The sequence below is a fragment of the Cynocephalus volans genome, chromosome 16, assembly GCF_027409185.1.
Source record: "Cynocephalus volans isolate mCynVol1 chromosome 16, mCynVol1.pri, whole genome shotgun sequence".
NCBI lineage: Eukaryota > Metazoa > Chordata > Mammalia > Dermoptera > Cynocephalidae > Cynocephalus > Cynocephalus volans.
This window is the reverse complement of record NC_084475.1, coordinates 70,566,914-70,592,323: the sequence shown is the minus strand read 5'-3', so window position 1 is coordinate 70,592,323 and position 25,410 is coordinate 70,566,914. Positions and strand designations below refer to the sequence as shown.

General features: G+C 33.3%; 1 pseudogene; it reads left to right on the top strand.

The window, feature by feature from the left end:
- LOC134364550 (BTB/POZ domain-containing adapter for CUL3-mediated RhoA degradation protein 3-like) overlaps nt 1-21,337 on the top strand; it is a 49,179-nt pseudogene extending 27,842 nt beyond the window's left edge.
- The last annotated feature ends 4,073 nt before the right edge of the window (nt 21,338-25,410 follow it).

The following is a 25,410-nucleotide window of genomic DNA, read 5'->3' as shown; positions in this document are numbered from 1 at the left end:
GTAGGGGATACCTTGAGTCTGTTTTTGGCAACTAAACTATACATATGTATCGTGAAACTCTGTAAGGATAAACAAAGATCTATTGAAGATCTGTAGTGTGAATGAACACTGAGTTTGCTCAAGACTAGGAAATATTAGAGTTCTATCCAGTCAGAGTAGAGAAACCTTCATAAACACTTTGGGACATTCTGTTAGAGACTACAGAAATGTCTCACCCTAGTAGAAGGGCTGAACTATCACTGTAGTAAAGGCTACTCTACACTAGCCTAAAAAGGGTAAAATTAATTCAAAAATAACTTAATTGCCTGTCAAAAAAGTCAAATACTTTTTAAAGACAGAAAAACAAGAATTCAAAAACATTCAATCAAAAATTACTAGAAATGAAAAGAAAGAAGGAGAAAATACCCATAACCAGGAGAAAAATCATCAGTCAATAGAAACAGACTCAGAAATGACAGATGATTGGATTAGTAGACAAGACTTTAACACAACAATTTTAAATATGCTCAAGAATTAAAAAACAAAAACATGAAAATAATGAGATAGAGGGAAGATTTTTTTTTAAAAAAGCGCCAAAGAGAACTTCTAGAGCTGAAAAAAAATATTGAAAAAATTTTGTATTGGCATGAGGCAACACACAATCAAGTGGTCTTTGATTATTGACGAAGGTGCCAAAATATTTCAATGAGAAAGAAAGTTTTTCAACAAATGATGCTGAAACTAGATAATCATGTAAAAGTATGAACCTCAAATTTTAACTAATACTACTTACAGAAAGTAACCTAAAGTAGATTATAAGAGAAAGACCTCCATAGATTTTTGAGGTAGGCAAAAATTAGATAGAGCATTCAAAACACAAATTATAAAGGGAACAAATTTATACATTGGACTTTCTTAAAATTAAAAGCTTCTATTCTTAAAAACAATTAAGGAAATGAAAATGCAAACTACAAATTAGAAAAATTTACAAAACAATGTCGTACCTAGAATATACATAAAGGACACTTACAACTCAACAATAAGAAGAAAAACAGCCTGATTTAGAAGAAAATTTGCAAAATATTTGGAAAAGTATTTCATAAAAAAAGAGATAATAATGGATAATAAGCACATAAAAAGCCACTCAACACATTAGTTATCAGGAAATGAGAATTGAACAGAAGAAGATACACTGTGTGACAACTAAAATGGTTACAAATGAAAAGACAGACTATACCAAATGTTGACATTTATGGAACAACTGGAATTCTCAAATGTCACCAAGACTTTGAAGACAGCAATTTATTGTTTTTTTTTGTTTGTTTGTTTGTTTTAATATAAAGGCAAACATACACACTTGCAAAGAATTTGTCTCCTTGGTATTTACCAAAGGAAAATGAAAACATATGTCCACGCAAAAACTTGTATGTAAATGTTTTTATTGGCTTTGTTCATAATTTTCAAAAACCATAAACAACCTCAATTTTCATCAATAAATAAATGAAGAAACAAATATTGCAGCATAACCACAATGGAATGCTACTAAGCCATAAAAAGGAACAAACTACTCATATGTGCAACAACATTCATAAATCTCAGAAGTGTGCTGAGTGAAAAGAAGCCATACAAAAACCTGACATTAAGACATCCCAGAAACATTCTAGGTAAAAGAATCCATATAAATATATTCTTTTTATATAAAATTGTAGAAAATGCAAAACTAACCTATAGTGACAGAAAGGAAATCATTGGTTCCCTGGTGCCAGTTGGGGTATGCTGCCCCCGGGGCTCTTTCTCAGAGACACACTTGGATAAAAAGTACTATGGCATTGTTGCGAATGTCCTATATCTTGTTATGATGTGGTTGTATTTTTCAAAACTCATTAAAAGGTGCACCTAAAATAGGTACACTCTATTTTGTGTTAATTATACTTCAATAAATTGACAAAAATAATTAAACCATACATAATTCTATACCCAGTGGTAATCACCATGAACACTATACATTCTCATTTAGATATATTTAAATACATACATTTTTATGTTATATAATTGGAAATGTTCCTTATGTAGAATAAATATTTTTGTTTGAGCATTATTTGATTGTCTGCACCTTACTTTAGAGTAAACTCCTAGTAATGGAATTACTAAACAAAAGTTTGAACAGTTTTAAAGTTCTTGATATATATATCTGAATGAGTTTTTAGAAATTTATTGCAATTTGCATTCCATTAGGTCTTATATTTTTAGCTAAGAATTGCTTTGAAGTAGTCACATATATCACTTATGTCTTGGCTCTTTCTGTCCAATAATAACCCACCAAGAAAACTTAAGTCCCTGCCTTGAGAGGTAACTGATGCTCCATCACAAACTGTAACTGCTTCCTTAGGTCTTTAGGTCCTCTCTAGGAACTAAGTGTTGTTGGGTGCATCATTTTCAATATAAATGCCTCTGTCTTGTGCATTATTGGATATGAGTGATGATACATTAAAGAGGATCTGAATGAGACATGAACATGTTTCATATTGAAAGAGGGAAAGAGAAAAATGGAACCAGGTGATGAACAGGAGTAACTGGAAAAACTGAGTACTTTTTCAAATTATTGTTTGGACTATTATTTTAACTCTGCTTCTGACAGGCACATTTTGATTAAAACTTGGAGAAATGACACAGTTTACTTTCCTCTATTTTCCAGTATGTTGAGTCCTAGTCATCTACTTTGCAGCTTGAATCACCTGGGAAGAAAACAATGCAAAGAAAGCATTTACCTCACTTAGGAGAATGCTGCACATAGAGATGTTGAAAACTCTGCAAACTTCCTCTGTGGAAAGACCGTTGCTGTAGCTGAGTCAAGCAATTTGCTCTTTGGGTATTGTAATAGGGTGGTTATATGCCTGTACATGGACAACCCTCTGAAGCAGAAATATATTAAGGTTTTTATAGTGAGTTTAATGGACCATAGCAGTAATTCAAGTATAAACTCTTCAGAATTCTATCAGTATTCTGTTTTTCAGTTTTGTTGCAAGTTTGTGGAAACAGGTATATTTTTTATTCAGGAGACCAAACTGCCAACAAGACCTTTTTTGTCATTGTTTTTGTTTTTGTTTTTAGTCATTATCTTGTTCCTATAAGCCATCATTATTTATCTTATTATTTAGTCTAGCTTTGCATTTCAAATTAAATTCTACTACTTACAAAAACTGTGTAGTTGCAAATAGCACCACTAAAAATGGCTATATGAGAAAAAACTAGTAGACAATAAGGCTATATTGGCACTCCCAGGAACAGGATAAAGAAATAAAAGAAAGCCTAAACAGCAATGAAATCATCCTAAACTGATATATGAGGACTCTTCAAAAAATTAATGGAAAGATTTGTATTATGTCTTAATTCTATTTTTCCATGGACTTTTAGAGGTACCGTTCTATTGACTCAGGGACAAAAGTCTATAGGCTACTTCCAGGGCAACTTCTCAGTGACACACTTGGAGAAGTACAGTTAAATGAAGATCAGGCACATGCTAAAATATTGTTCTACGTGAATTAAATTCAGTAACTTATTCATCCTTCCCAATAAGTCTGTGAAGGAGTGGTATGAAGAAACTGGAGATCAGCAAAAGTGTTTGTCTGAAACTCATTAGCAAGTAGTAGAAACCAAGTGTGAATCTAGATCTCTGTGACTCCCAACTTGCCTCTTCATTTTCTTCAATCCTCCTAATTTATATTTTTCTGGTTCTTTCTGATGCATAGGAAAGTCATATCTGGCAGTTTTCAGAATCTCAGGATGGTTTTAAAAAAGAGGAGTAAAGGTCTTTTACTTATATTAGCAATTATGTGGCCCAGGTTAGTTTAAAATGCTGAAAGTCATTCATTCAATAATTCAATCACTGGCCATTTATTTAAAAATACTTTGTTTTAATAATTTCCATTAAAAAGGGAAAACCTTAATCTCTTGCACTTAGGAGAGATACTCTTGCTTCAACTAGAAGTCCTTTGCAAGGCCTTATTATATTTCCTATTTTAACAAAAACAACACCAATATCTATAACTGCCTTACTTTGCCCCAGGCACTGTGCTAAACACTCTAGATACCCCATTTAACTTCTAGTCCAACCCTGATAGACAGGTAGAATTACCTGTATTTTATAGTAACACGGTTGCTTTTTAATTAAGTTCACTCATTCATTCAACATATATTTAAGGAACATATTTTATGTGCCAGGTACATAAAGTGTAGAAGTGAATAAAACAGAAACAATATAGGCTGTTATGATTTTGATTAACTTGGCATCTACTTCAGAGTGGTCAAGGAAGAGGTAATGTTTAAGATGAGGTCTAAAGGACAAAAAGGAAGAAGAGAATTACAGATAGAACTAAAGTGGCTGGATCATAATGGATAAACAGAAGAATGTCATGGGAAGAAACTGAAGACAGAAGTAAGGTGAGATCATATAGAGCTTTCTAAGTCTGGTAATGGGATTTATATATTCAATTTATGATGGGGAGTTATTAGAGGTTATAAGTAGGGGAGTAGATGATTTGATTATAATTTAAAAAAAACAATCTTGATGCTGTGTGTTGAATGAATTGTACAGGGGAAAGTTCAGAAGTTCTTGCAATGATTTAAGCAGTGTATGATGGTGGTTTTGGTGTGAATGGTAATGGTACAGAGGGAAAGAGAGAGAGAAAGACGTATTTGGGGATGCGAATGATTGAATGTGTAGTGAGTGTTAGAAAAAACTACATTTTTTTACTTAATTACTGGGTGGATGGTGGTGCTCACTTTAATTGACATGGAGAAGACTAAAAGAAGACCAGATTGGGGTGGGGGAACAAGAGTTCTGTGTTAGCCTTGCCAATCTGGAAATCATTAATTTGCCCAAGGTCACTCAATGGTTGCTTTAGGATTTAAAGCCAGTTTTAGCTCATAACCAAAACCTGAGTTCTTTTGCTACTACTACATTGCCACTTACATCCAGCTCCTGCTTGAAAGTTTCCAGTTTCTGAAATGTCATTAGCTCAATGTTTTATTTGGGAAAAGCTTCAACTTTAGTGATAGCTTCACTTTGTCACTAGAGAAATCTTTGTAAGCTAGTATATTATATCATACATTTTTTTCACTTGCGAAGAACATTATCCAAGAAGCAATTGAAAGAGTATAAGGAGGAAAAAGGTAAATAGAATTTTAGTCTTACCCAACCTTAGTTTATATGAAATGCAAGTGTACTATTAAAATTACATTCCTTGTTCTAATCAAAGTTTTATGTAAGGTCATAATTATGAAAATGAAACAAATGTAAAGATGAAAGCAAAGATGAATTTGTCCTTTCCAGGTCAAGATACAGAGAGTAACTTTAATGGTGAAAAGGATCTTCTGGCTTATAAATGACTTCAGGAATAATCAGTTAGAAATATTCTTCAGAATAAACTAATGGGAAATGTAGAATAGTAGCCAGATAGATAGATGGAGAGATCCTTTCTAGACTATCATCGTGAAACTAACCACTCATACTTGTCTTTAACAAAAGTGTGAAAGGACACTTTTAATATATTGTTAGCTAAATCCTATAACTCTCTTATAATTAAGAGGACTGATTTTCACTTAATGCTCATGCCATGGCTGATTTACTACTAAAACAGAAAATAGGATGTTGATAAATGTCATGTTTCCATACAAAATGAAAGGAAAATGACTCTTAAGTGGAAAGTTTTCATAATTTAAGAAAAAAATCAATTTATGCCAGTACTGGCCAAGTTAGTAATTATAGTAGTGGTAAAAGAGGCTTTTGGATCTTATTCTAAAAGGGGAAACTTTAAAATACAGGAAGTTCAATACCGATACAGTTAACAAAACTCCAAAGATACCACTAAATTGGAAAATTCTTTCATGTAAACAGAAATGATTTGATTCTTAATTTTATTCTCTGTTTCTGGCCTAGATGACAGACTGTTGGCCTGCCCAGTCCAAATAATTGCACAGTGTCCACACAATAAAAAGTGTATTTGTTTCCAGTTCTGCCTGTTTTCATTTAATGCCAACCAATAATCAGGGCAGAGAGGTACATTTCCCTATGTGCAAAGGATGTTTATGACCAGGAGGACTTAATTTCTGTGTACCCTCATACATATGGCTCTGACTTGCAGAGATGCCTTGACATTTCAGTAATGTGTTGTGGCAGCTCTGGTGGCTGATTACTTTCGGACCTTTGCAAAGTGATGACCTCAACCATCTTTTGTCACCTTGAGACACATCACATCAATCTATTTTGATAACAACTGATGTGGGTCAGATATATCTCAAGGCCAAAGAGACTGACATTGAGTGGGAATTTGGTCCAGTCCAGAAATATTGCATATATGTGTGTGTATATGTATGCACACATGCACAAGTACACAACCTTTCCTTTGCTTATTATTGGTTTATTAGAAGCAATATATTTCCATGACTACAAGACTATAATTTTATGCACACTGTATTTTGACCATTTAGGGAGAAATCTTTATGAGCATTTTTTTTAAATAAGCATTTCATTGGGGTATAATGTAGACATAGAAAAGTGCAAAAATTATGTGTATACAGCTTGAAGAACTTTCACAAATTGAATACACCATATAACCACAAGTAGATCAAGACACAGAACATAAATAGCATGCCAGAAGCCCCCTCAATTATTTCAATTATTAATCTCCCTTCCCCAAATGTAACTTCTATCTTGATTCCTAGATTAGTTTAGTTCCACCTATATTTGAACTTTAGGAATAGAATCATGCAGTATATATCCTTTTTTGCTTGCCTTTCCCCCCGTCCCACACCTGTTTTCAAGCTCCATCCATATTGTTTAATGAAGTAATAGTTACTTTTATTTTGATTTTGATTTTGATACATTAGCAAAATGCCCTCCAGAAAGACTTTAACAGTTTATACTCCCCAAAACCACCCAAATAATGTCAGTTTTCTTATTATCTCACCAACACTGGGCAATGTCATGGCTTCAAAAATACCAATTCAATGGACAAAACACGATGGCACAAGCTGGGTTTTTATTTTTGATTTATTGCCTTGTATATGTCTTTTATAAATCACCTATTAGTGTACTTTGGCTTTGTTTTTCTATTGTGATATAGGATTTTATTGATTTTTTAAAATAGTTTTTGTATATTATGATTTCAATGATTTATGATTTATTCTGGAAATATTTACAGAGTACTTACTTTGATTCAGGCAATGTGCAGGACACTAGGGATAAAATAATTATGAAGACAGGCTTGCTGCCTTCACGGACCTTACCTAGCAGCCCTTTTTCTGCTATGCTGAGCAGATACTTTGGATAATAAACCTGAGGTCTGTTTATTGCACATGTATAGTTCTTTAGATCCTGGTTTCTGATGAGTTTGAAATACAGCATTTAAATCATCTTAAAATACTAAGTGAATGTTCACAATGTACATAGCATTGAATTATCCATGACAGTTCTAAGCAGACAAATCAAATGACTGAGATGAGCAGGAGACAAGTGTCCCTCAGTCATTCTTAGCACTTCCATCTTTTCTCCTTTCTCCCTTACATGAGGGGGCAAATTGGTTCTCCCATTCAGAGTACAGAAAGAATTAAAATTTCCTCCCTTAGTTTCACCTTTGCTTCACAAAGTAGATGAAAAGCATAGTTCTGATTGATATCACTTAAAGTCATTTTTATTCAATGTTGAATGAACTGTGTGAGGAACCTATAGGGTTGGAGGCTAATAGAAGCCTCTGCAATCTCTACCACAGGAAGCAAATTAGCCCAGTCCTTTTGTGCCTATTGTTTATGCAGCTCAAGGAAGGGTTGACCCCGACTAAGTTAAAACCATGATTTCATCATTAAAACTTGCACGCAGCAAATGAACTAGCCTTATGGTGTAATATGAGAAGTAGATCATTCCCATTGGCCAAGGCCTTCATATGCCCTGCATATTTCTATAATATCCTGTTTTTTGGCAGCCTAATAGGCTTGAGGTGCAAATTAATTTACATTAACAACGATAACCCAAATTTCACAGATAAATGTCTCTACCTGCATATGAAATAAAATCTATTTGCATCTTTAAAGTTTATGTACTTGTTTTTTTGGAAGTCACTTGTCAGCGTCTCATCTGAATTTATAGATATTCATGTGACTTTCATTCACTTATGACCTCCTTTTTGACAAATATTGAGGAGGATGATATTGGAATAAGGTGAAAAGTACTTACCTATTTACCTTGTACAGAAGCACTGTAGGTAGGTTTTTTTGTTTATGTCCTTCCACTATTAGGAAATTCTGTTTAAAAGGACTTTATAATGTCAAGAAATTTATGATTATTAATCTTTGATATTTTTCATAAAGTGTATCAATGTAGATATAAACAATGAAGCCATATTTATTTTGCTAAGAGAAACATATATTTCTATAATCTGTGATAAAAACCAATTTCATTATTGATGTTCTTGTACTTGTGTCCATCCAAAAGGCAAATGACTTCTCATACTTTTTAAAGAATATAATAACTACCAAGACATATACTCTTTTAAGATATCATGCAGGCTCTTTGACCAAATCTGATGCAATGGCCAACAGCAGCATTACATTTATTATAAATGTTCTGGTCCAGGGATCAGTAAACTATAGCCCATAGGCAGATCTTTTCCTCTGCCTCTTTTTAAATGGTCCATGAACTAAGAATAATTTTTACATTTTTAGGTAGTTAAAAAGGGATAATGATAATTTTGACATGGAAAAATGATATTGAATGAAAATTTGAATATCACAAGTGTCCAATGTGTCCACTGGAACCCCACCACACCCATTTATTTATTGTCTATGGCTGATCTCTGATTTTAATAAATAATTTATCTCTTTGAAATAGAAAATCTGAACAGACCAGTAATAAGTAAGGAAATTAACTCAGTGTCAAAAAAAACTTTCAACAAAGGGACTTAGTGGCTGACTAGTAAATACTACTAAACATTTAAAGAAGAACTTATCAAACTATGCCAAAAAACTGAAAAGAGAAAATTCTAAAGTCATTTTACGAGGTAAGCATTACCCTGACACCAAAGCCAGACAAAAACACTACAAGAAGAGGTAACTGCAGGTCAATATTTCTGAAGAACACAGAAGCAAAAATCCTCAACAAAGTACTAGCAAACCAAGCTCAACAGTACATTAAATATAATGTAATTAAATATACATCAATTCACTAATGACATTTTATTAATGTAATTAAATATAATGTGGTTAAACAGTACATTAAATATAATATAATAATATAATTATTCACCATGATCAAGTGGGATTTATCCCTGGATACAAGAATGTTTCAACATACACAAATGAATAAATGTGATATATCATATTAACAAAATCAAGGTTAAAAATCATATGATCATCTAGATAGATGCAGAAAAAGCATTTGGCAAAATTCAATCTCCTTTCATGATAAAAACCCTCAACAGAAAGACAAAAATTAATATGTGTTGGTGAGGGTGTGAAGAAAAAGGAACCCTTGAATTTTGAGAATGGGAATGTAAATGGGTACAAGCCATTATGGAAAACTGGATGCAGGTTCCTCAAAAAATTAAAAATAGAACTACCATATGATCCAGCAATTCCATTTCTGGGTATATATCCAAAGGGTATCCAAATTTCTAGGTATATATCCAAATCAGTATCTTGAAGAGATACCTGTGCTCCACGTTTATTGCAGCATTATTCACAGTATCCAGATATGGAATCAACCTAAGTATCCATCAGATAAATGGATAAAGAAAATGCGATATATATACTCAATGGAATACTAGTTAGTCTTAAAATAGAAGTAAATCCTGTCATTTGTGGCATCATGGACGACCCTATAGGACACTAGGCTAAGTGAAATAAGCCAGGCACAGAAAGACAAAAACTGCATGATCTCACTTATATGTGAAATCTAAAAAAGTCAAACTCACAGAAACAAAGAGTAAATTAGTGTTTTCCAGAGGTTGGGGAATGGGAGAAATGAGGAAATGTTTGTCAAGGGTAAAAAGTTTTAGCTATGCAGGATGAGTAAATTCAGGAGACCTAATGTACAGCATGATGATTATATTAACAAACTGTATTGTGTACTTGAAATTCACTGAATACAATGAACAGAGTAGATCTTCAATGTTCTCACTACACACACATACAAATGGTAACTTTGTGAGATGATAGATATGTTAATTAGTTTGATTGTGATAATCATTTTATAATGTATATGTATATCCAAACATCACATTGTACACCTTAAATATATACAATTTTTATATATCAGTTATACCTCAATAAAGCTGAAAATAATTAGTCTTATCCTCTTTAAAGATACTTAGACCTTCATCTGGTAGGTTATTAGGACAAAAGGAATAGAATCTTTCTTCAAGGAACTCTTGATCACACCTTATAGTGTAAGAGTTTACTCCTAATATATCAAGCATCTCTGCAGTAGGTATCATAGCAGCTGCCTAAAATAATTTTGTTGGTACATTTTCCCGTAAATATTTTCTTTGTATCTGACTTCTGATGTGTAATTAGGACTATGTTATGTTTTTTGTATGTTTTCCTTAATGTTATTTTCCAATATTAGAACATGATTGAGATTGCAAAGGCTGAAATAAAATGTTAGGGATCTGCCATCTATGAAAAAAACTAAAGGTTGTTCAAGATTTGAGGGAAATGGTTAATTGACCAACCCATTTTAGAGTTCACCCAAACAGCTTTATCACCTTTTTCCCATGTTCTGCCATTTTATACATATCTTAGTTTATTTGTGCTTTTATAACAAAATACCTTAGGTGGGGAAATTTATAAATAATAGAAATTTATTTCTCACAGTTCTTGCTTCCAAGATGGTACCTTGAATGCTGTGTGCTCACATGGCAGAACTGATGCAAAGTAAAAAGGGCCGAGCTAGTTCCCTCCAGACCATTTATAAGGTCATTAATCTCATTCGTGAGGGCTCTACCTCTTAAAATCATCTTTTAAAAGCACCACATCTTAACACTATCACACTGACAATTAAGTTTCAACATATGAATTTTGGGGAGCACATTGAGACCATATTAATATGTGACTATGATAATTGGGGAAGGTGAAATAAGTTGCTTTTGATTTTTCAAACCAAAAACAACTAGCCCTTGAGTTGAGATTACTAATCTGATAAAAACAATGTTCCTGCCTTCATATATGGCTTCATTTTTTCTTGTCTATTCATATTTTTAAAGCATATATGAATATAGTTACTGGTAAATTTTACTTTTATTTTAAAAATTTTGGAAATTCTTTCATTTCAAAAATAAAACATACTTATTGTTCAATGTTCAATCTATTACAGAATCAATGTACTATAAATGAAAGTTTTTTCTCTGCTTCAGTTTCTTCTTTCTACAAGAGTAACTATTATTAATACTTTGGTGTGTGTCCTCCCCAGCCTATTTAAAGGGCATTATTTTATAATATGCTATTCTGAATTTTGCTATTTTCATGTAACAATACATCGTAACACATCTTTCCACGTCAAGTCAGATAGCCATATATCAATCTTTTCATAGGTGCCACATATTCTTTAGTGTGAACATGCCATAATTTATTTAGTTACTAACTTTCCCAGCTTTGGGGTTTTGGGGGTTTTGTTGTTGTTGTTGTTAATTTAAACCATAAGAAACACACATATGCAAATATTTTTTAAAATAAAATTCTATAGGAAAAATTGGTTGAAAGCATATTCATCTGACATTTTGACAAACGAAACTGCTCTTCAAAGAATTTTCCAGGTTACATCCCATAATCAATGTATGAGGTTGTTCATTATCTTATATCTTCTTCAGCACTGTGTGGAATCTGTATTTTATTATTTTAATCTTCTATAAAAATAATATTGCATTATTTTGGGGGATTTTCTTGATTTAAAAAAAAGATGCAATACCATTTATAATGTTTATTGGTTGTTTGCTTCTATGAATTTCTTACCCATATACCTTTTTCAACTGTGGAGTCTTAGAGATGTTTGCTTTTTATTATTGATTTATATAAACTCTTTATATATTATTTGACTCACTTGTTGAGCTGAAAATTATCTCCAGCTATCTTATCTTAGAACATTGTTTGCCAAATAAATAGGAAAAAAAAAAGGCACAATAATCACAATAATTCCTTAAACTTGTTAAGAGAAGAGAACAGAAATGATGTTACTGGACTGGGAAAGGGAGAGAGAAAGGGGAGAAAGGAAGGAATTGTTAAAGGGCCACAAAAATCAATTACATTGTATAATGATAAATAAAAAAATAAATTAAAAAATAATAACCATAGTAATGATAAAAAAGAACATTTTTTGAGATATGTTTTTCCTACACAATATTATACTCAAATATGCTAGTCCTTTATAATTCTGTGTTTTGCATTCTTTCTAGAAAAGATGTACCCAACCAAAGATTCTAAAATAAGCATTTTCTTTCATTTTCCTCTAATATTTTTATACTTTTGTAAAAACCTGTTTGGTTCTTTATCCATCTGGATTTTCAAATGTCATCTTAGGATGGCTGATTTACATATTTTACATTTTATAAAAGTAAAAATAATGTTTTAGGTTTATAGACATATGTGATTGTATTAAATTTTGAAATAGCCTCAAATCTATTATAACTATTCAAGAACAGTTTTTCTGCCCCAAATATTTCACTGAAATCCACCCAGAAAAGAAAATGCTGGGGAAAAAATACAACATTTCCCACTTTTTAAAAGAAGGGAATGTGCGTATGAATTAAATTAAATGATACGCTGTATAAACTGAAAATGCCAAATACCCACCTAAGTTTGTATAGCTTTTTCTATTTTTAAAAGCAAGTAATAATTTAAATGAAATCTTGACTACATCTATGGTTTCAAAGAAAAGTTACCTGTGAAGTGGCTTCTCTCCAGTTAAAATGATAATTCGTATTAGCTTGGGGAATATTGAACAAATTTGATTGTTGTTTCATTTTGAGAAAGATCTTCCCACAATAATAATAGATCTTTGAATCTAAGAAGCAGCTTGTGAAGTTATTAGATATTTACATGGACCAAAACAAGCTATTAAACTTCAACAAACCTTGTTCTCAATTTATGTATTTTAAAAAGTGAAACCTTCTGCTATTTACTCACATAATAACCAGTGTAAATACATGCAATGAAGACCCTCCAGGGAGTTTATGTAATGAAACACTTTAAAAATCAATTTTAGAAAGAGAAAAATTGTTAAGAATTAAAAGGGACTGTAGAGATTTTCAAAAATGTATTCCTTTTTAAGTTCAAATGCTTTATTTTTTTTTTCAGAAAACAATACCCATTTTAGTAAGGAAAATTAATTTTTAATAAAACATTTATAATTAGGAAGAATCTTAAATAAAATCCATGTCAATGTGCTCTAAAATAACGTATATTAAAAAATAATCTCATAAAATGTGCTTGTGTTATAATATCCCCAATGAATCCATAGCTATAGTGTATCTGAAAGATAGTAGCAGCTTTTTTTATCTTTCTAAAGAATGTCATTAAAAACATAATTAAGGAAAACAATATTACTTCATTTGTTTGCATACGGAAATCTCACTCCAAAATCCCTAATTTGATGAGTGTCCAGCTTAGATTATCAATTGGATAAATACATGCAAAACTTTTTGATTTGTTTTTTTTTCCTTTTTACATTATGATTTTTTGACATGTTTGCTACAGTGTCACTGGGGTGTTTTACTTTCATGTCTTCTGAGATTCATAGGCAACACCTTTTGTTTTGTGTTTCTGGAACCCCTCTCTCTTTGGGTAATACTTCTTCCCATACTCTGTATGGTTCTGATGGGATTCACTGATACACAATCTGGCCAATCATCTGACTCCATCCCTTTACCTGCCATAGTGCTCACTTTAAGGGATTGGCCTGTGACCAGTTTAGGGTTAAAAAGGATCCTTGACTCAGATTTAACAAGTGGTGAGTAGAATTTGGCCACGAAATATACTTTGCTCACCCATGGGCAATCCTGATAAAGGTATTCCGGACTGCATTCTGGACGATGAGAAGACAATCTGTGGGGAAGAAGAAGCTGACTTAGGCTAAAAAGTATGAAGTTATTATATGCCTTAAAAGCTCCCTTAGCTTGTGTCTTGGTTTTGCAAGATGAAAACACAGAGGCATGACTTCCAGGAACTTACATTTTCATGAGAGATATACAATATTTTTGTAAATAATTACATTAAAATGAAGGAAATAAAGTACGGCATGAAAGATACAAAAATATGGATAAAAGGTAAAGGCACACTAAGCAAGAGGTTAACAGTTCCTCGTCTCTCCCCTAGTTTGTAAAAGATGGAAGCTATATAGCTCAGTGCAGTACAGTCCAACAGAAATGAAATGAAGCAGCAGATCAAAACCCCACACGTAATTTAAAGTTTCTAGTAACCACACAGAAGAGAAAAAAGAAACAGGGAAAATTAATTTTAGTAATATATTTTATTTCAACATGTTATTAATATAAAAATTATTGAGATACTTTAAACTCACAGTTTATCTGAATTTGAACTAGCCACATTTATATTTCTTAACCACGCATGAGTAGCTGATGCATTATATAGTACAAGTTTAGTGGCTAAGAACATAGCTTTAAATTCAAACATCCCTCAGTCTGAGTCTCCAATTCCACTATTTATTTAGCATATTCACGTCTCGATTCCCAATTTATAAAATGTGGATAAAAATAGTGCTTACCTACATATTTCTAAAAGTGCTTAGCACAGTGTCTGGCATATTTAAACAGTGCTTAAGTGATATCTGATTTTACTAATAACAATACCTTTCCTCAGTCTTACATATTATGTTTCTATATATATATATATACAACTATTGGATCATTACTATTTATTAATTAATTGTGAATATGAAATATGTATATTTAAATGCACTGTTATCAAACCAAATGCATTCAAGGATTTTAGAGATGTTTATTTCAAAGAGACATTTCTCTATGGATGCTTATTCCAGATTAATTTTATAGCAAAAAGCACAACAGTCCTTGATAGTAGGTCTCAGATAAAATTCTTTGCCTCTAAATGCTATCATTGTTAAATGAAAATGCTTCCTGCCATTTTTAGTCTTTTGAAAATAAGCTAAATGTTAAAACATGGTGTCCTTTACAGTTATGTATTGAAAAACACATAACTAGGAATATAAAATGTCATTGTTTCTTATCTTAATTTAAAATAAAGTCTCACTTTGACCTTCCTCAGGAGCCTCATCGCCCTGAAAGATAATTCAAATTAAACTGGAGTTCCTATGAAGAACAAAGATTTAGGCTTCCCCCTGTCATAAGAAATATGAGTGCAATCATCGGGACACAGTTCATTTCTAAGATGCTTTTGAACCTGAGGATTATGTGGGCACTTTGCATCTTTATGCCTTCCTTTTGGGCATTTTGTTTCTTGCTGTCGCCTAACTCTGTAGTACCTGGGCATGCATTGTGAACTGTTGAACTTTGCACTAACCACAGTGAGTTTGGTTTCAATTTGCTTAGCAGTCTCTCCTGTCGCCTGAAATTCAATTATATAGAAAGTCGCATTGTAAAAAGGCCATACAGAACTCACATGGTTTAATATTCAGAAATGGAAATCTGCAGGAGGAAAACCCAAACGATAAAACTCAAGAAAAAGAAAAGATTTTAAAAAGTCAAAGAATGAAGTGGAGGAAATAGAAAGAAGAAAGAATTGTTATTCAAACCCAAAGCCCTACTATGTACGGATGAGTCTAAGTAAACAGTCTCTATTACATTCAATACTTCAATAAACATAGACAGCAGGACTCTGTAGCTTGCTGTTGGGGACATTGCTGGAGTACATCAAAAATACCAGGAGCTATGCCAATGAATAAACTCAAATAGCACTGTCCTGAATTGTTTGAGACTGATCCAAAAATCACTGGCATGTCTTCAGCAAGTAAGGAAATACTGGGTTAGTGAAGCCAGTCTTGTAACACCAGAATTCAACTTTGGAAGACAACTCTGGTGATAACTCTGGAAGAGAATGCAAGATCTTTAATCAGGCAATTCATATATGATATTGTAACTTTAAAAAAAATTGACATGCCGAAGTATAGTTCCTCTTTGGTCCAATGGGCTATTTATATTAATGTGGTTACAATTTGTAGTATTCTACAGACATCAGTTCAGAAATCACTATGATTCCTAGGTTTTTTCTTTTTTAAGAAAACTGTTTAATGTTTGTCTGTTTCTTGATCCATTCAATCCACATTTATTTATTCAACTAAAAATATTTATTGAGTGCCTACTATGTACCAGAAACTGTGGCTCAGTACTACAGAGACAAAGACAGCAATTCTTTCTGGAGAATACCTTCAAGAAGAATATCATTCTTCTCATTGAATGATCTTTATATTATTATTAGATGGTTATTTAAAGTACCAGTCATTATTTTCTCTAATTTCATATAGACTTTTGTTGTGAATTCGCTGTAGAGGATTATGGTGTTTGAAATCTTTTTACGGATTATCCAAAACATGCCATCCTGTATTTTCATTTTAAACACATATTTGTAAAATTAGAAACTTTGCCTTAAGGGTACGAATAGCCAGGAAATTTCAGTGTTTTGCTTTGCTTTTGAAGGATTTGTTTGCTGCTGGACATTTTCTTTATGCAAAATTGTGCTGGATCTAAGTTATATATGAATAACTGCTTTCTATGGTCTATGTGCCAGTCTTTATTTGCATTTTTGAAGCAGAAAACTAGATGATACTTTGTCGTATTTGGCTTTCAGCTGCAGAGCTCTGATCAGCAAACCTTTTAATTGTGCCAGATTGTGCAATTGTTTTGTGACACAGATATACAGTCACTAGGGATTAGGGTTTGTTTTAAAATTGTCATTCAAGATGTCCATATGCAGATACAGCATTGCCTTCAGAAATCTAAATATGGATCTTTCTGAAAATACTAAGACTTTTTTTCCCTACACAGCTCTCTAGAATTAAATATATATATATATACAAACTAAAACATTTATAAGTATGCCTTTACTAGAGTTATTGACTCTTCTCTGGAAAATATAACCTCTAAGTACCGAACCATTTTAAATATACAGGCAATTGAAAGGATAATCATTCACTTTAATGTATACATAGTTCAACTATTAGAAAAAATTACATTATAAGTTTGCAACTTGATGCATTTATGTATAATTCCAGAAATTTTAGAAAAAAATATCTTAGACTGAAAATACATTAGGTTCTTGATAAGTGCTCTTTACCCCTTCAGGGTTCTTGACGTTAATAGCCAAATATATTATGACTAAATTCACTAATGTTTTCGTTTTTAGCTAGTGTTATTTAGTATTTTCTGTTTCCCAGATTCCAGGAACACAGGGTATATCCCCCTTATGCCAACCTCCCCATGGCCCTAAGCCAGTGAATGACTGATAAAGGGACATAAAAGCAGCCCAGGTTTCTTGCCTTGAGATAGGACAAACTCTGAGGTGCAATATATACTACATAGCTTCATGCAGAGTAAGGCCAAGGCTGGAATTTTACATTAAATCACATCTTTGCTTGGTTTCTTATCCTTCTTCTTTTGCTTTCCCACTGCCTTGCTTATTTCTCCAGAGAGTACTTTCTTAATAAATTACTTGCACTTGAATCCTTACTTCAGAATCTGTTTCTTGAGAATGTGACCTCAGGAAAATGTTATGCCTTTGAAGTTCTTCTACCTGAATTTGATAGCTTATTTTTCTCTTCCCATGCTGTTAGCTGTTATTCTTTGGTACTCCCATTCTGCCCCTTTCCAGCTGCCTCGTATAACACATTCTAGGTTATGGACAAATTCTAAGTTTCCTGTTATGAACAGACAAAGCAAACTTGGTAGATTTATATATAAAGTTGGAATGTGTAGCTATGAATGAGGTCTTGGTTATCAGAAGTTTTTTTTGTAGATACTTCCTCTTTCTCAGCTGGAGTATTCTTTTTCAGTTTTTCTGAGAAGTGACTTCCAAACAAATGAGTACCACATGAAGCAGCTAAAGAGCATAAAATGGTATAATAAAGTGCTAAATTATGCAGTACAGAAAGAGAAAAAGCAAACACCATAATAAGATGCTAATTGTGCCACACACTCTGATTGAGTGACACTGATTGGAGTGCAAACACATCAAGCCCTATTCACCCTGACACCTTCTCCTCCTCCATTCCCCCTATCATCAAGCCATTAATGTGAATCAACACGTTTTTCAACAACAGACCACAAAAGTAAATCAACTTGGCCAGAGTTTTTAGGATCTCAGGATTTGTGGGCACCTGGATACTTACTGGGTTGAAAAATCTTTATCTTCTGGGAATAAGCTTGATGAAGAGCTTGATTATGTAGCAGACACTTGGCAATATCTCTTTGGATGCCTTTTCACACTGTGGTGTTGTCACAAACCATGATTCTTCAGCAAAGCCTGGTTATCCAGGATACCAGTTCTCTAAGGTCTACTACAAAACATATAGTTTAATACAATAAGAGAAAATATGAAAATGTATGCCACCCTAGGTGCTGCTATGCCAGTGTAAATAAAATGTACTCCAAAATGCCTTGCTGGATGTTTCATGAAGAATACTTTAGGTAATTTTCTTTTCACAAAGCTCAACAGGCTTTCTAAGGGATCTGTTTATAGAGAACAAACATGCTCTGCTTTGGAACAAAACTTATCTTTATTTTCTGTTTTTCTTAATTTTCCTGCTATTTTCATTATGGTAATTCATTGATACTGGATTCACTATGTGGGATGTGTGGCCAAGGGTCATGAATCTTAACATATAAAATTCTTTTTTACATAGAGAGTGTAAGTTAGTGGTATAAACCAGACTCAAGAGAATCTTTAAGTTAGTTAAGTAAACAGGCTGCTCTAGTGCCCTTCAGAACTTCAAAAGCATATATTTATACAAATAGCTAAGTGTATTAGTCTGTTTCTGTTGCTTATAACAAAATACACAAAACTGGGTAATTCATAAGAAAATGAAATTTATTGCTTACAGTTTCTGAGGCTGGCAAGTTCTAAGTCTAGGGCACACGTCTGGTGAGAGCCTTCATGGTGGCGACAGTGACAACAGAGTATCACATTGCAAAAATAGTGGAGCAGAGAGAGGAGACCAACCTCATTCATTCTCTTTTTAAAGCCCTCCAAACCATTCCCATGACAACCATTTTTAGTCTATTCACTACAGCAGGATCCTACAACTTAATTACCTCTTCTAGGCCCCACCTTTCAATTACCATAATAGGATTTCTCACCCTCAACAGTTACAATGGGGATTAAAATTCTAATATATGAAATTTGGGGGACACAATTTAATCAATCCACAGCACTAAGTATGCCAATTACTGCTTGTTTTTATTTAGGTCATTAAACCCACTTCCCAAGAGGACTAAACTAGACAGCCCCTCGTTCTAGCCCCTTTGACCTACTATGTATTCTTTCTCAGGAAACACTATTTGTATCACTCTACTTAGTAATTCAGGCTGGTCTTTCTTATAGATGGCTTTCTCATGCTTTAGTAACATCCATGTCACTGAAGAAATGATGCCGGCTGATGCTTACTTTAACAGGGCTTATGACATTTTCAATATCATAAACACATTGCTTTTGTTGGTCTCTAGGAAAACAGTATTGCATCTTTAGTACATGTGGTGGGTTTATTGATGTAAATATATAACAATGAAACACTGAAAACTATAACTTGTCTTGAATGCAATATTGCCATGTCAAAATGGTGGAGCCAAAAATAAGCTCATAGTCCTAGCTGACCATGTCCTCCTTATTACTGGGGAAAAAAGAAATAAGGAAAAATCTCCTTAAGCCATTTTTTTTTAATACAATGTGTTTTGAAGAAATCCACTTTACTGAAATTAATCACCTTTTAACTATAAACTGCTTCTTCATTCCATAGTTTCCGTGGAAAACTGAATACCAATATCATTCTTCTCATTGAATGATCACCTATTTTAGTAGCAATGGTGTAGTGGAATTGTGGTAGTTTGTACAATATTTTTTTAAAAAGCATTTTGTGTTAATTTAATTCACTGTAAATGAGTATAATGTCAGGAAATAAATTTGCTACAACCCTAAACTGATTTATTTCAATTCACCAAACAGTAAAAATCATGTTAGATATATTGTTTTTCTTGTCACTTTGGCTAAATGGAAACTCAGAGCTAATCCTGTGCTTACTTGCTGAAATTATCCCTATTTAATATAGAAAGAAGCATTACTATAAATCACTTAATCTTGTTAATGGTCCAGTTAAGTATCCCTTTTATAATTAATTAAAGCAAATACTTTTAGGACTAATAATAGAATAAACAATAAACAAATTCACCTAATCATGGCCTGTCAGTTAAAATGGGAAATGATTATTAAATGTCTTTAGAGAAAAGAGACCTGGTTAAACAATCGGCTTTCTTCATTATCCAAATTTGATTGGCTCCTGAGAACATGTTGGATATTTCATTATTTAAAATAATAAAAAACATAATAATAAAAACTTGTTTCTCAGTCATTCAAAAACACCAACCAATTTTTTCTGATCTGATTAGAACATTTTCAAACACCTATTTAACAAACCATTGAGGATTATTAAGTACAAAGCATTTAAAATGTTAATTACTGAATTATCTGATACTTGATGAACTCATCGATGGGGATATTTTTGGGCAGTTTGCAATGATACTGTTCAGTATTAGATATAGATTATGCTTCTACACTGCAAGCAATGCATTCTATAATGTAAATAAGCAATGCAGGGATCACTCAGGTAAGATATTCAACTGCTTCGTGATGGAGCAGTCCCATTGACTAAAAGTCGTGGGGAGATGGAGCCGCTATTGGCAGAGGCCATGGTTTAGGGGTGTATGAATGAGAGCCTGGCAGACCTACAAAACAAAGGTACTTCTGAGCCATGCTGCAAAGATTCTGTTATCACCTCTTCCAAGGAAGAATGAAAACTTGTAGCACCTTTAAGTAAGGCAGCTGTGCAGTTGCCATATAACAGAAGTAGCAACAACTATTTACATACCAACATGTCTGACAACAATTTGTTGAAAAACATTGAACTGTTCAACACGCTATCCCTGAGCTTTAATGGAAGGGTTCTATTTATGAAGGATGCAACTGGGGACAAATTCTGTTCTCGATCCTTTTAGGATTAGGGCTGAAAGATCGCTGGTTTCATTATACTTCCATCATCTCCACCACTGTGACGAAACAGCCCAAAGTAGAATTCCCTAAAGCCTCGATTGTAGAGGAGAGACTGAAAATTTCCTGAATGAAGTGTTATTCCTGGATAGCCAGAAATTTAATTATGTACTCCCAGAGGCCACAGGTGGGGCAGCCATAAGCTCCACCATCTGGATAAGGTTGAGGACAGGAATGGCTTTTATCCACATCATGCAGCTGGCCACTGGGCTAATTACCACCACTAAACTGGCAAGCAGACCTGAGCTGTCCTCCCTACCACCCAGCCTCCCTGCTGTGTTCCTGGCAGGCTCATGTGGCAGGCTCCTGGCTACCTCTATTTTCCATTAAGTCTAGAAATCATCTTTTAAAATGAGCCATTTTGTTATTTTATTTATTTATTTATTTTTATTTTTTTTGGACATGGGGAATTAGTTCTGTCTTTGCCCAAATGAATATTCTCCCTTACTGATGTACATACAAGTCCATCTGAGTTTTCCACTTCTCCCAAGTGAGAATACTTGGAATCAGGATATTCTAATTCTCAGAGGAAAAGTATGAGTAAGCGTGAGCTATATATAAAAACTTTTGTTTTCAGGCTTTTTTGTTGTTGTTGTTGTTTTTGTGGATGTTTATTACCTATTTAGGCTTCTTTTGAGGAGTTCCCTTTGAAGTTAAGTGTGATCATTCCCAGAGGAGGTCTGAAGTTATTGCTCATCATAGAGATTTATAAGCTACTTATCTAATTATTCATAGTCAATAGGCTATTAGAATATACAAAATAGTTTTATAATTACCAAGTCTCAACAAACTAGCTTTTGGAAAGTGTGCTTCTGTGACTACACAATATCTCATAGCTTTGGCAAACGTCCTTCTGCTATGTAGTTTTGAACTTAGAGTCTCGTGATAAATAGCTGCATCTTATATCAGTGAATATGCATGACCAAAAGAACTTTGTTCTTCTATGTTGCTTTTGATGCATAGCTTTTCTTAAAATGTAAGCCATTTTTGACCGTGACCAATTATTTGTCTAATTTTTGCAGAAACCCTACCTGTCCAATCAAGAGTGTCTCTTTTATGAGGACATTGAGAACACTGAACTGTAATCTTTGAACTGTTCAGCTCTGCTAATGGCTTTTTCTTAATTATTGCACTTTCTGATTGCTTTTCCAGTAGACAAAGTCCATTCCAGGAAAGGCAACTGACTTTGGGGACTTGGAAACTGATGCATTACAGGATTCATATCCTTATTTTTTGTCCTTTTTCTCTATTGAGCTGTACTTACCAAAGCTCGTGGATGCTCTGTCCCTTGCTTACAAATTAAATTTGTCACAGGCACAGCTATTCACACCTCCTGGGGAAGGGGCTGCTATGCACACCAGGGAATACTGCCTATCTAATGTCAACCTCCCTACTGTAAATTTAACCCCTTAGTGCAGATAGAACATCTTTGTCTTTTTCTCATATTTTATACATCAGAGCATTGCCATTGGTTTCTAATTATAAAGGATTTACAGATATCTTTGAATAATTTTAGTGTAGATGGTCCTATTTGCCACTTTAAAGAATATAAAGGGACATGTGTGATTGTGTGGAAGGGAGATGTGTACCTGTGGTGTACAAGTGACCTACCAGTTTACCAGGTGCTTGAGTAGGACAGACATGCTCAGTCCCCTACTTCTCCATCTTACCTGTCCTAGAAGAAACAGAACTTAACTGTTTTGTTTGGAAGTTATAATTAATGGTTGAGACTATACATATGTTAACAAAAGGTAATGGATATATTTTATGTGTTTATCAAGGAAAATGCTATAGATTCATACCAAAGGCATTGATATTATGTATTCCTGAGAATAAATAAAACTTTTGAAATGGTTCCACAACCCAAGTCTTATATGTACTGCAAAAATATAGTGGGATTCCCTTATGCATTATCCGGTACTAAGGTTTACAATGAAAATTTAAAACTATCAATGTAACAATTAGATAAAAGGTATTATTGGCTGGTTCATGCTTCTATTATAGAATATATTCTACTAGGAATTGATTTTTCTTATGATAAGGGGGTCTAAGGGGAAAAGTCAATATTTATGTTTCTTAAGAACTAAACATCTAACTAAAACACTGGCCAAAGAGTGGCAATAAGTGAAGATTTATTGCATATGTAGTTATGAAAAAAATGGAACAATATTCAAAATCAGGTCAACTATTTTTAGAGTCAGTTTTATTGAATACAATAAGTAACTTAATTGTGCTCACTGGAACCCTGTGACAAAGACAGTTACTTGGGTATCCTCTTCCACTGTGCAGAAGCTTCAGCACAGTATTTTGATATGCACCTCTGTACCACAGATCAGGTATGAATAAGGGGGAAATGGCAAAAGTTCAGTGCTTAAAAAGATACTGGTATAATATCCTTTCCTCTCAAGTATATGCTGTCTTTATGACTTAGGACCCCACCAAAAGTCACAGCAAAAAGTATCATTAACCTTTCTGGTTTTTTTGAGCTGTGTATTCTTTTAGTTTTATAAATATATACTGTATGCATTTGTACAAAATAATATGCAAACAAAATCTCTCTTAAAAAAGAAAACAATGTTAGCTACTATCTTTATGCTTTGTTGTACAAATACCTGCAAATGGTTCACCATCAGCTATTAGCTGTTTACCAGAATTTGTACAAACACATAAACACATGCACGCACAAGTATGACAATACAATTCTATTTAAGGTTTCTCCTATTGTGATCCTGCTTCCCTAGATTCTACTACAGTCTCTGGGCCCTTGCAGTATAGTTGAAGTTATTGTAGTAAACTGTATATCACCTCTTTTCAAATTACATTAAGTATTGCTTGTAAAGAGAAATCTGGTTTGTTTTGTTTATCATAACCACAAGCAATCACTTGCAAATACCCACCACTACTGTTATGCTACAAGTGCTGCCAACACCATCAATGATAAGATTATGGAGCAAAGACTGTAGACTAAAACTAATTCTTGAGTTTTAACTACATTTTGAAAATTAATAAGATTTCCAGGCTTGAAAAAGGCTTCTTCGTGTCAGAAACACATGCAATGATGGGAAGCGGAAAATATCATCTTAGTAACACAATTTGTTTAGAAAAGCTATCCAGACAAACACCTGTGGAGAAGGGATGAGCGAAAGATGGACCTAGATTAGAAAGGCTGAGCTCAACATACACTACAAGAAAACAATTAAGAGTGATATTCTGTATTTCTCCCTCAAAACTGGTCCATTTGTTTAGTATTGGGTAGCATCCACTTAACTTCCCATAGTTATTTGCCATTTTTCTATCATTAAAAGAGGCTTTTTCTCACCTGTTTTAAGTGGTAAATAAAAAGCATGAGGCCAAGAGGACTATTGGTTGATAACAGTGGAGTAATTGATGTCCTAGAGCCAATATTGACTATGAATTCATATGAAGACCCATTCTAATCATGATGGGCTCCAGCATGCTTTTAGTTAATGACTTTGTGAATTTCCCCATAGAATTACTCAATAGGGCCTCTTCAAATGAAATCATATATTAAAAAAAAACTGGTTCAGACATCATTTCAAATTTATAAACCACATCTTCAGTGCCATTTCACACATGAAAAATCACTAATAAAACATTTGGGGGATTATTATTTCATACAGATGTTAGCTTGGAATCTTTTCCTTGGGCAGTTTTTGAAAATAGAATGTGAAACTATCTTTCTGTAGTTGAGATGGAGTTCTGTTGGACTTGATAGTCCTTATCCGTCCACAGTACGCTTTTTGTATTGTGCTCTCTCTTCCAAAGCCATTTAAGAAACTCATTAACTTTAAGCTGTGGTTGCTGTAATTACATAATTGTGAAATAGTGCACCTTATATACACTTATATACTTTGTAAGCAAGGCCTCACTTTATCAAATAACTGAGAATGTTTAGCCATTACTTTAAAATATCAGTTCCAGAAGAAGCAAGCTTAAGCACAAATGAAAAGTACAAGTAGGCATTCCCTTAGCATGGATTTGCTGTAAAATGTATTTGCAAGCAGTTTGGCTTGGAGGATTAAAGCAAGGAACCAAATGTGATGATTTGGAGGCAATGAACCATGATTGATGATAATTTTGGCAAAATAAAATCTAAGCTATATATTTTACTGAATTATGTTA